Here is a 12500-nt window from a genome sequence, read left to right as displayed (position 1 = left end):
GGGTCCCGCCACCGGGGGCCCCGAAGCGACCACAGCCACCAACCCGACGCCAGGGCCGCATCGCTCGTCATTCTCGTCCAGCCTCCGACCCGGTCCCGCTCCGGGAGACCGGCGCGTCCCCAGCGTGGGACGCTTTCCCGGGGCCAGGCGGCCCAACCCCGCGCCCACGCGCACGCGGTCGTCGGCACCGCTCGCGACTCGGCACGGGAGCGGGCGGAGAGCCGACTCGCGGCCGAGGTGGGGGTCACGCGCCGGACGGAAGGCCGCGCACACCCACCGCTCGCGGCGGCCGCGTCCCAACCCGCTGGGACGCCGGGCCCGGCCCGGCGGGATCCTCCCCCGACTCGGAAGGGGGAGGCGCGGGCCACACAGCAGGCGACGAGCCGCGCTCGGCCACCACCGCGGTGGCCGGCGGAACCCTCGCTCTCCCCACCCTCAACCCGTGGAGGGAGAAGCGGAGGAGGGTCCTCTGCGCGCGAGTCGCTACGGCAGCGCTACCATAAAGGCAGAGGGAGACAGAGGCGGCAGGCCGGGTGATCCGGCACCCCAAGGCACACCTCTCAGATCGCTAGAGAAGGCTTTCTCACCGAGGGTGGGTCACACTCCCCACCCGCCAGTCGCCCCTCGTCGGGCCCGCAGAGGCGCTCGGGGACGCCCGGGGAAGGGAGGGGGCCTGCGGTACGAGGAGAAGCGCGCCTGCGGCGACCTCGAGCGTTCGCGGTCAGGGCGGGGGGCCCGGCAGGCTCACAAGGCCCCCCCCGTCCACCCGCCTCCTGCGTCGCTTCCGAGGCAAAGCCACGCACGCGACCGGTCGGAGGCAGAACGGCAGCCCCTCGGCGGCCGGCCGGCGCACGCGTCACCGGCCCGAGCCCGCCGCGATCGCTCACACGGCCCTCGCGCACCCGCCACAGGGGAGCACGGGACGTGCGCTCGCCGGACCAGGCGGCGCCCTTCCCCGCGCGGGAGGGGCGCGCATCTCATCTCACTCGACCGCCTCGAACCCCACGCCGACGGGCTCCCCTCGGCACCCACGCGCGGACACCGGAGGAGGGGACGCCGGGGGTGGGAGCGACACACCACCGCTCGGCCTCGGGCACCTGTGGGACAACCCGGAGCGCTCCAGGAGCACCGCAAAGGCCCGGGCGGAGCCAACGCTCGCGCGAAACCCCCGAGAGGGCAGCACGACGGGCCGGCGGGACGGCACCCCCACCGCCGCGGAGGGGGCCCGCCCGCAAGTCGACGACCGCGGGAGGCGAGAGCGAGGGGTGCCCGCCGCGTCAGAGGACCCCGCCGACCCACCCCGCGAAGCGGAATGCGGGGACGGGACAGCCAGGTCAGGCCGGGTTCCGCACCCCACGCCTTCCCAACGCACCACCGGCAGGCGGACGGAGGAGAGGCAAGGGGCCCCCGCGGGCGGGGCGAGAAGAACGGTCCCATTCGCCACGAATGTCCGCCCCTCGCCCGTCGCGGCTCGGATCCGGCCCGGGAGAGCGTGACGTCACCACATCGATCACGGAGAGCCCCCGGGAGCGCGGAGTCGGCCAGCCGGCCGGCGAGCGAGCCGATCGGCCCCGGCCGTCCCCCGCTCCGGGGAAGGGGCGGCGGACAACCCGGCGGAGACGAGGACGCCTGACACGCACGGCACGGAGCCGACGGGGGTGGGGTTGTCACGGCCGCCCCGGGTGCCCGCGGCGGAGAGCGCACGGGGGCAGGGTAGCCCTCGCCGCCTTCCCCGCCGCCCCCGGGTGGGTCAGAGACCCGGACCCGGGCCGGCACCGGGAGTCGGGACGCTCGGACGCGCGAGAGAGCAGCAGGCACACGGGCCCCAGCAGCAGGCGGCTCGAGCGGGAGCAGGGCCGGCTAGCCGGGTCAGCGGTGGGCCAGAGTCCCGCACGCATCCAGAGGCCCAACCTCTCCAGCGACACAGGTCGCCAGAGGACAGCGTGTCAGCAATAACCCGGTGGCCCAAAATGCCGACTCGGAGCGAAAGATATATCTCCCCCGGGGGCAGGAGGCCCGATCGCCGACCACGCCGCCGGCCCAGGACACCCACGACACGGACATCTGTCCCCAAAATCGCCACCATCGCAGCCAGACACGGAGCACCCGGGGCCCCCTGGTCGACCCCAGGACACACGCGGGAGCGGCGCCGGGCCAGGGAGGCCCTCCCGGCCGCCCGTGCCACACGCACGGGCCGGCCCGTGTCTCCAGAGCGAGGCCCGGAAGCAGTTTCGGCCGGCCCCCCGTGCGATCGGGACACACGAGGGACCGAAGGCCGGCCAGGTGTGACCTCCCGGGCCGCACGAGGGCTCGGGGAGCGCTCTCCGACTCCGCACGGGGACTCGCCAGAAAGGATCACGGCGGAGGGACCGCGGCCCGGCCCGGGGACCGCTCCCCGGCACCCGGGGGACGGGGGCAGGACGGTCCCCGGCTCCCCACGGGGACCCGGAAACACATTCGGCCGCCGCCTCAGACGGCCAGGACGCGCGCGGGCCCGCGACCGAGCCGGGAAGGGCGTCCCCGGCCTCCCGCGCCAGGCGCGGTGGGTCCCCGCGGGTCACGGCTCGGGCCTCGGGAGCTGCGGCGCGCTGGTCGACCGGCCCGGGCGGCCCCACGGCCCGGCTCGGGCCCAGAAGCGCAGCGACAGCCTCTCCCCCACATAAACCTGCACGCCAGAGCTCTGACTCACAAGCGACGCGCCACAGCCCTGGCGCCACCGGGCCAGCCGGGCTGACGACCGCGGGCTTTCCGGAGCTCTGCCTGGCTCACAGCGGGGACGGTCCCCTCCCTCGGCAGCTGCCACCGCAGCTCCGGAAGCCAAGAGCACGATCTAACAGCGGCCGCCAGATGGAGCCCGACGACCGTCGCGAACGTCAGCGAGACCGATCCGGACGGCTGGCAGGGCGGCCCGTGGACCGCCAAAGCGAAACCGTGGGTCGAGAAGCCCTTCCCGAGGCCGAAAACGCAGCCCCTCTCCCCCAACCCCACAGAAACGCCTCCCCAAAACGTGTCCCCGCATCGACCGCGACAGAGTCAGAAGACAACCCACGGCGTCTGGGTGTTTGGAGATGCATCTCGGAGGGAGGGAGGGAGGGAGGGAGGGAGGGAGGGAGGGAGGGAGGGAGGGAGGGAGGGAGGGAGAAAGAACCCACAAGGAAGGACTCGGTCGCGGGTCGCTGCGGACACAGGGAGAGGCAGAACGCCTAGGCTCTTCCAGAATCCACACAGAGACAGACAGAGGGAGAGAAAGACGGAGGGAGGGAGAGAATGGAGAAAAGAGACAGATGGTGAAAGGGAAGGAGGGAGGGAAGGGAGCAGGGAGGGAGGGAGGGAGGGAGAGAGGGAGGGAGGGAGGGAGGGAGGGAGGGAGGAAGAAAATGGAGAAGAGAGAGACCATTTAAAAAACATAGACACGGAAAGAAAACTTCTTAAACGTTCCGTTTCTCAAAGACAGGTGGAAAGGAAAGAAACACGAAAAGGAGAGAAAGAAGGAGGAAAGAAACGAAGGAAAGAGGGGAAAAGAAACAGAGAGGAAAGAAAAATGAAGGAAAGTCAGGGAACGAAAGAGAAATAAGGCACGAAAGAAAAAAGAACAGAGAGAGAGAGAAAGAAGGAAAGGAAGAGAGGAAGAAACACGTAAAGAAGGAGAGAAAGGAAGAAAGGAAGGAAGAAACACATCAAGGAGAGAAAGGAAGGAAGAAACACATCAAGGAGAGAAAGAAAGAAAACAGAGATAAATATACCCGTTTATCTATAAATACAAATACAACACTCTTCACACATAAGCATAGACGTATTCATCTACCATCGTTTCTTCACGTAGCAACGTATATTTATATTTCATAAATTTATAGAAGCGTATCTCTACACACGTGCTTTGCATAAGTGTACTTCTATACAATAAATACATCTGTCGCGTATAAATGTACTTCTCCGTACGTCCACGTAAACATCTATAGTTATATACAAACGTATGAAAACACTTATATTTCTAAATAAAAGTGAGTACATAGAAACGAAACAAATAAAACATACGACGAACCGAGTCCACAGGCAGGGCGCGGTGGCTCACGCCTGTCATCCCAGCACTTCGAGAGGCCGAGGCGGGCGCATCACCTGAGGTCGGGAGTCAGAGACCAGCCCGGACAACGTGGTGAAACCCCGTCTCTACTAAAGATACGAAAATCGGCCGGGCGTGGAGGTGCATCCCTGTCATCCCAGCTACTCAGGAGGCCGAGGCAGGAGAATCGCTTGAACCCGGGAGGTGGAGGGTGCGGTGAGCCAAGATCGCGCCATCGCACTCCAGCCTGGGACACTTAAGAGTGAAACTCTGTCTCAAAGAGACGGAAGAGAAAGAGAGAGAGAGAGAGAGAGAGAGAGAGAGAGAGAGAGAGAAACAGAAAGAGAGAGAGAGAAAGAAAGAGCGAGAAAGAAAGAGAGAGAAAGGAAAAGAAAAAAAGAGCAAAAGAAGAAAGAGAAAGAAAGAAAGAAGGAAGAAAGGAAGGAAGGAAGAAAGAAAGAAGGAAGAAAGAAAGGAAGGAAGGAAGGAAGGAAGGAAGGAAGAAAGAAAAAGAAAGAAAGAAAGAAAGAAAGAGAGACAGACAGACAGACAGACAGAGAGAGAGAGAGAGAGAGAGAGGCCGGGCACGGTGGCTCACGCCTGTCATCCCAGCACTTTGGGAGGCCAAGGCAGGCGGATCACCTGAGGTTGGGAGATGGAGACCAGCCTGACCAACGTGGGGAAACCCCGTCTCTACAAAAAATACAAAATCAGCCGGGCACGGTGGCACATGCCTCTAATCCCACCTACTAGGGAGGCTGAGGCAGGAGAATCGCTTGAACCTAGGAGGCGGAGGTTGCGGTGAGCCGAGATCGCGCCATGGCCCTCTGGCCCGGGCAACAAGAGTGAAACTCTGTCTAAAAGAAAAAAAAAAAAAGAAAGAAAGAAAGAGAGAAAGAAGAAAGAAAGGAAGAAAAAGAAAGAAAGAAAAGGCAAGGCAAGGCGAGGCAAAGCGAGGCAAATCTACCCGCTTTCACTACATCTGGGGAGAATCAGGAAAGTCCCCACCAACGACAAGGCCTAAAGGGGAGCCGCCATCTGTAAAACCCGAGCAGAAGAGTCCACGCGGGTTAAAGACACGAAGAAACACAAGGAAACCACCGACCAAGGAGAAGGACCATCTGGCCTAGCCAGGGTCTGTCTCCTGAGGTCGTCTGGGCAACCAGGGACCGGGACGGAGGGAGGGCGGGACTCCGAACCTCCGTCTCGAAAAATAAATCCCGCTCATAAAATAAAATTCCGTTAAAAAAAAGAAAGTACGCATCGTTCCTAACGTGCCTGATGCCTCGAAAGGCGAGAGGTGTCTGTGTACGTCACTGTGGGGGGGTTCTCTTTTTTTTTTTTTTTTCTTTTTTCCCGGAAACTCACTTTTTAAGTATTTTCTTTCATGTCAGTTTTATTTTCCTTGTTTTTGAGACGGAGTCTCGCTCTGTCGCCCAGGCTGGGGTGCGGTGGCGCGATCTCGGCTCACCGCAACCTCCGCCCCCCAGGTTCAAGCGATTCCCCTGACTCAGCTCGGCCTCCCGAGTAGCTGGGATTACAGACAGTACAGCACCGCGCCCGGCTAATTTTGTGTATTGTGAGGAGAGATGGGGTTTCGCCATACTGGCCCTGCTGGTCTGACCGCCTCGTGATCCACCGGCCTTGGCCGCCCAAAGTGCTGGCGATGACAGGCTTGAGCCACCGCGCGGGGCCTATTTATTTGCTTTATTTTATTTTCTTTATTTATTTTCATTTATGTGTTTATTTATTTGATTTTATTTTTCTGAGACGGAGTTTCGCTCTTGTTGCTCAGACTGGGGTGCGATGGCGCGATCTCGGCTCACCGCAACCTCCGCTTCCCGGGTTCAAGCGATTCTCCTGCCTCAGCCTTCCTAGCAGCTGGGATTATAGGCATGCGCTACCACACCCGGCTAATTTTGTATTTTCAATTGAGACGGGATTTCCCCATGTTGGTCAGGCTTGTCTCCGACTCCCGACTTCAGGTGATGCGTCCACCTCGGCCTCCCAAAGTGATGGGATGACAGGCATGAGCCACCCCGCCCGGCCTGTTGTATTGTATTGTATTGCGTTGTATTGTATTGTGTTGTGTTGTGTTGTGTTGTGTTGTGTTGTGTTGTGTTGTGTTGTGTTGTGTTGCGTTGCATTGTATTGTATTGTATTGTATTGGAATGCATTGTATTGACTTATTTTATTTCGTTAGTTACTTCTGTGTTATTTTATTTATTTATCTGTTTGCTTGTTTTTGCCTGATCAAAGGTCAATCAGACCCAGTCGTCAAAGTGGCGATTTCCTAGGCAACGAGGGAGGGAGGAACTTGGAGGTGGGGGCGGGGGCGGTGGAGAAGACACAGTTGCCCCAGGCTGTGCGCAGGCGGCCTGGTGCTTCCTTCCTCTGTGAGGCCTCCGTTTTCAGAGTAACAGTGGCCGCTAGGTGATGCCCGACGTCTGCCAATGAGAGTGTCAGCCCGGAATGAATTGGGATCCCCTTGGGGGGGCGGGGAAGGATGGAGGCGATTCCCCACAACTAATCGACCAGGGCCCCTGGGGGGACACAGCCTAAGTCCCCACCCATCGGATCATCTGGAACTTCCGTCCAGAGACGAGAGACCGACTGGGAATTCTCTCAGTCAAGGTCCAAACCGAAAAGAATCACCGGCACAGACACCAGGACTGAGGCAATTTTTATAAGACTGGTTTCCGTGTTTTGGGTGAATCCGTGTATTTCTGTATCACAAAATTACCTATTTCGAACGTTACGATTTTTCTCCTCCTTACGTGTCCCGTCCTGTGATAGACAGACCAGGGGACTCCTCGGCTCACAGTCCATGAGGCCAGAAGATGACGTCCCAAATTTCTATTTAGAATGAATCTAAGCAGGCCAGCCAAACACTCTGCCGTGAAACTATCGGGAAGACCAGTTGGGGGGGGGGGGGCATCTGGGCGCGGTAGGCTCGCCCCTGTCATCCCCGCACTCTTGGGAAGCCGAGGGCAGGTGGATCCTTCGATCCAAGCCTTGGCAACATGGTGAGACCTCGTCTCAAACAAAAATACAAAAACTAACTGGTTCCATAACCTGGACTCAAAGTTAATAAATAGATAAATAGGCCGGGGGCGGTGGCTCAGGCCTGTCATCCCAGCACTTTGGGAGGCCGAGGCGGACGGATCACGGGGTCAGGAGATCGAGACCATCCTGGCTACCACAGTGAATACCCATCTCTACTCAAAATACAAAAAATTAGCCAGGTACGGTGGCGGGCGCCTGTAGTCCCAGCTACTCGGGAGGCTGAGGCAGGAGAATGGCGTGAACCCGGGAGGCAGAGCTTGCAGTGAGCCGAGATCGCGCCGCTGCCCTCCAGCCTGGGCAACAGAGCGAGAGTCTGTCTCGAAAATAAATAAATAAATAAATAAATAAATAAATGAATAAAGAATAGCAAATAAATAAATACATTAAAATTGAAAACTAAAAAAAATAATAATAATAAAAAAAATGTAGCCGGCCGGGCGCGATGGCTCACGCCTGCCATCCCAGCACTTTGGGAGGCCGAGGTGGGGAGATCACCTGGGGTCGCCAGTTCGAGACCAGCCTGACCCACATGGAGAAATGCCGTCTCTACAAACAATACAAAATCAGCCGGGTGTGGTGGCCCATGCCTGTAATCCCAGCTACTCTCAGGAGGCTGAGGCAGGAGAATCGCTTGAACACGGCAGGTGGAGGTTGCGGTGAGCCGAGATGGTGCCACTGCACTCCAGCGTGGGCACCAAGAGTGAAACTCCGTCCCAAGGAAAAAAAAATGAAGTGCTGTATTCTGTTATTTCTCCTTCCTGCCCTGAGAAGAACATAATACAACTGTTGCCTGCCAGCCTGCCTGCCTGCCTCCCTGCCTGCCTGCCTGTGACAGGGCCTCACTCTGTCTTTCGCCCAGACTGGAGCGCAGGGACACCCTTATGGCTCGCTCACTGCAGCCTCAACCTCCCCAGGGTTAGGCGATTCCTCAAGGGATCCTACGGCCTCGGCCTCCCAAAGCGTCGGGGTTACAGGCGTGAGCCACCAGCACCCGGCCTGAGTTAATACGTCTGGTCTCACTACGTCCTCACCACACACCCATGAAGAACTCAAGTCAAGAGAGAGTCGGCAAGAGACTCTCAGCGTTCTCTCCTGAAAGCACGAGTGTCCCGAGCTCCTGTGGTTTCAGGTGGCCGCGCGTAGAGGAGAGATCGCCAATGTTTCCAGAGAGGTGCGAGCCACAGTCATTCGAGGGCATCCGAGCACGAGATGGTGTTTCTGACAGCGACTTATAAGGGCCAGGAAGGGCCAGAATCTGCCGAGGCCCGTGTTCCAGGGTGGGGCCGATGGAACCCAAGGTAGAGGGAGTCAGCGGTCCGCACGGAGAGAGCTCCAGCCCTAGGCCCCGCTGTGCAGACCGAATCAGAAGGAAGAGAGTCCTTCGTCCTACATGTCACATCCCTCACATCCCCCCCACTGAACTTGGGAGCGGATCCGTGTTCCAAACACGAGGTGACTCTCGGTTTGCAATGGATCACAAGGGGCCGGGCTTTCCAGAGTCGGCAGGATAGAGAAGTCATTCTGGCTCGGCCTCCCCCATCCCCCGGGAACGGTCCCGCTGGTGACTTTAAACGAGCCGGGGCTGGCCTGGCCGGGCCATAGCCGCTACGGGGGTGGGGTGGCGGTGGGGTGCGGGCGGTGTGGGGTGGGGGGATGCCTGAGGCACTGCAGAAAGTGGGCCTGAGCCTCGAGGATGACGGTGCTGCAGGAACCCGTCCAGGCTGCTCTATGGCAAGCACTAAACCGCTACGCTTACCGAGATGCGATTTTCCTCGCAGAACGCCTTTATGCAGAAGTACACTCAGAAGAAGCCTTGTTTTCACTGGTGACCTGTCCTTACCCCTCAGGAAAGGCCTATAAAGCGTATAGACTCTGGAAAGGACACAGTGGTACTGCACCGCCATGCAAATACCGGCTTGCAAAATGTTGCGTGGATCTCAGCAAGCTTGCAGAAGGGGAACACATCTTATCGGGTGGAGTGTTTCCTAAGCAGAAAAGCCATGACGATATTTTTACTGAGTCTGGTGATTCAGCTCGCTTTACTCTCTCATTGCCGGGACACGCATATCGCAAGACAGATCGGCTTGCCAAAGGATCAGAATGTGACCAACAGGGCCTTAGTTGAAATCCTTTCCTCTGGTATCCCTTTGAATCATTATGTGAAGTAGGTGAAAAAGCAAGATCCTGACCAAACACTTCAATTCACATCGTTACAGAACTTTGGCAACTGTCTGTCCAAGTGTTGCCCCACACAAGTACCTCGTCCTAGCTTATGTCACAGACAGCCTGAGACCGTTCTTACGGAAACACCCCAAGACACCATTGAATTAAACAGATTGAGTTTAGAATCTTCCAATTCAAAGTACTCCTTGAATACAGATTCCCCAGTGTCTTCTATGGATTCAGCTGTCATTTCACCTGATACTGTCCCACTGGGAACGGGAACTTCCATATGATCTAAACAGGTGCAAAATGAACCAAACACCGATCGAAGTTTATTAGGAGGGCCAGCAGCTGTTGGTCCATTCACCCCAAGTGTTGGGACTCTGCCAGTAGAAACCCCGAGTCCCGGAGATGGATCCTATTTACAAAACTACACAGCTTTGAGACACCTTCTGTAATGGACCTGCCATCCACCGGAGCCCCTTCAAAAAAGTCTGTTGCCAGAATCGGCCAAACCGGAACACAGTCTGTCTTCTCGCAGAGGGGAATCCGCCGAAAGGTAACTCCAATTCTTGCAAAAACACAAAGTTCTGGTCCACAAACGAGTGGAACGCCTCAGGTGTTGAGCCCCACTATGGCGTCTCCCCCAAATGCACGGCCTCGAAGAAATTCGCGACTCTTGATTAGTGACAGCTCCACAACCAAGGAGAATAGGAAAAAATTTAAAATGAAGTTTCCACCTGAAATCCCAAGCAAAAAAACAAAAAGTAGAACTAATAAAGGAGGTACACCACAACCTAACCTAAACGATAGCCTGGAAATGACAAAACTGGACTCTTCCATCGTTTCAGAAGGGAAAAGAGCCGCAATCACACCTCAGATTCAGGCTTTTCATCTACAAAAAGCAGCAGCAGAAGGCTTGACGAGCCTTCTTCGTGAAAGGGGGAAAGGTTATTTAGCTTTGTGTTCTTACCACCGCAAAGAAGCTATCCATATTTTGAGCCATCTACCTTCTCACCACTAGAATACCGGTTGGGTACTGCGCCAAATTGGAAGGGCCCGTTTTCAACTTTCAGAGTCCATGCGACCTGAAAGAATATTCTCAGAGGTTAGAAGGAGGGAGAATTATAGAGTCGAAGGCATGGAGATCTACTCCACAACACTTTGGCATCCTCCGAAAGATGTTGCTCTTTCAGTTCTGTCGAAAGACTTCACAGACATGGATAAAAGTTCTCCAGCCAGAGGCCTGGTGTGCTGCAGGGACCCGTTGCAGTCTGCAACGGGAACAGGATATTGCCATTAAATTCTTCCAGAGAACTATCGAAGTGGATCCAAATGATGCTTACGCCTATACCGTCTTAGGGCGTGAGTGTGTCTTCACTGAAGAATTGGACAAAGCCTTAGCTTGATTTCAAAATGCTATCAGAGTCAGTCCTAGACATTGCAATGCACGGTGAGCGGTCAGGAAGCGTAAAGACAAAGTCTTACGGATGGTGCCGGTACTCGCTAATTTTTCTTGTTAGATAGCTCTTTATTGTCATGAATTTGGTGACGAATACTTAGGGATGGTACACGCTGGTCAATAACTTCTAACTAAGATGTTTTCTTATGAAATGTATGTCTTGAACAAACTCTTAAATGAACTCATGATAATAGAATACCAGATCCTTATACTCAACAGTTTCTGTCTTCTACCAGACTTTTGCAGATACCGTAGTTGTCTTTAGGGTGTGTGTGTGTGTGTGTGTGTGTGTGTGTGTGTGTGTGTGTGTTTCTTTAGTTTTGTTACTTGATTTGTTACTTTTTGTTCGAGCACCGCAGCGGTGATGGGGACAAAAAGGGCTTGGGAGATTGGAAAGGAATAGCATCATTCACTTATCGGATAATAGAAAAAAAATATGGACACGATTCACTAGCTGCTGCTTTGTGACAGTGTTCCAGTCTCTGGCGTTACTATGAAGAACTGAGCGTCCCCTTTTATTCAGCGGTCTCTCTGTTTCACTGTTTTGTGCTCGTGTGTCAGTAGACACACAGGAAATGTCTACCTGGGTCGTATGGTTAGCAACTGAATAAGATATGAAAAAGCGTGGTCCTACTTCCGCCTCAACACCATACTGACTGTTGACGTTTATTGTATTTTTCCGGGCTGACTTAATAGTTAAAACCTCAAGAGAAGGCCGGGCACGGTGGCTCACGCCTGTCATCCCGGCACTCTGGGAGGCCGAGGCGGGCGGGTCACAAGGTCAAGGGATCGAGACCATCCCGGCCAACATGGTGAAACCCCGCCTCTATTAAAAGTAGAAAAATTAGCTGGGCGTGGTGGTGGGCGCCTGTGGTCCCAGCTACTCGGGAGGCTGAGGCGGGAGAATCTCTTGAACCCGGAGAGGTGGAGGTTGCAGTGAGCCGAGATCACGCCATTGCGCTCCACCCTGGGCGACAGAGCGAGACACCCTCTCAAGAAAAGAAAATAAAAAAAATAAATAAATACACAAATGAATATCAAGAGAAAGTATAATTCTGAAGTCATAAGCCTGTGGTCGTTTTCTTGTCAGATACGGTTATCTTTGGGGTGGGTTAATTGTTACAGCAGTGGAGTTTTTTCATTGGATTTGCTTCTGAATCTGAAGCATTAGATTGCTAAAACATTTTTTGATTTGTGACTATGTTGTTTAGTGGGTGATATCTCATTCTGCTGTAGTGGTTACATCTCCTGAAAGATGGCCAAAAACATAATAGTGCTAGCTATCGCTGACGAATGTAACAATCAACTTGCCGATACTGCCTTCTCTTCCGACGGCCGTGTTCTCCGTGACATTTTAAGAACTCAGTTCTTCATGAGACTTGTGTTGTTTTTTGATTTTTTCCCAAGTCTGGTTGATCCTTGTGTCGTTTGCTTTTTAAATGTGTATCGTCTGTTCAGCTATTTCGCAGGAGTCGCATTCTTAAAAAAACTTAACCGTATCAAAAATTGTGTTTAAAGGAGGATTTTTCAGATCGGCAAGCTTTTACTAGGAAGAGTTTAAATGCTGACATATTTAGGTAGCTCTCAATACTGAGCAACTTTATTCTAACTACAAAATAGATAGCCGTTCTTTTGTTTTCACTTTGACTATCACTAGCACGGTGTTTAATACCTTTTCTTCATCTCTAACACAATGATAATGATATAGGAAGCCACTCAAATCAAGCAGATATGTTGTGCTTTTAAGAA

This window comes from Pongo pygmaeus, chromosome 12, assembly GCF_028885625.2.
Source record: "Pongo pygmaeus isolate AG05252 chromosome 12, NHGRI_mPonPyg2-v2.0_pri, whole genome shotgun sequence".
NCBI lineage: Eukaryota > Metazoa > Chordata > Mammalia > Primates > Hominidae > Pongo > Pongo pygmaeus.
The sequence above is the reverse complement of the archived record's forward strand: the minus strand, read 5'-3'. Positions refer to the sequence as shown.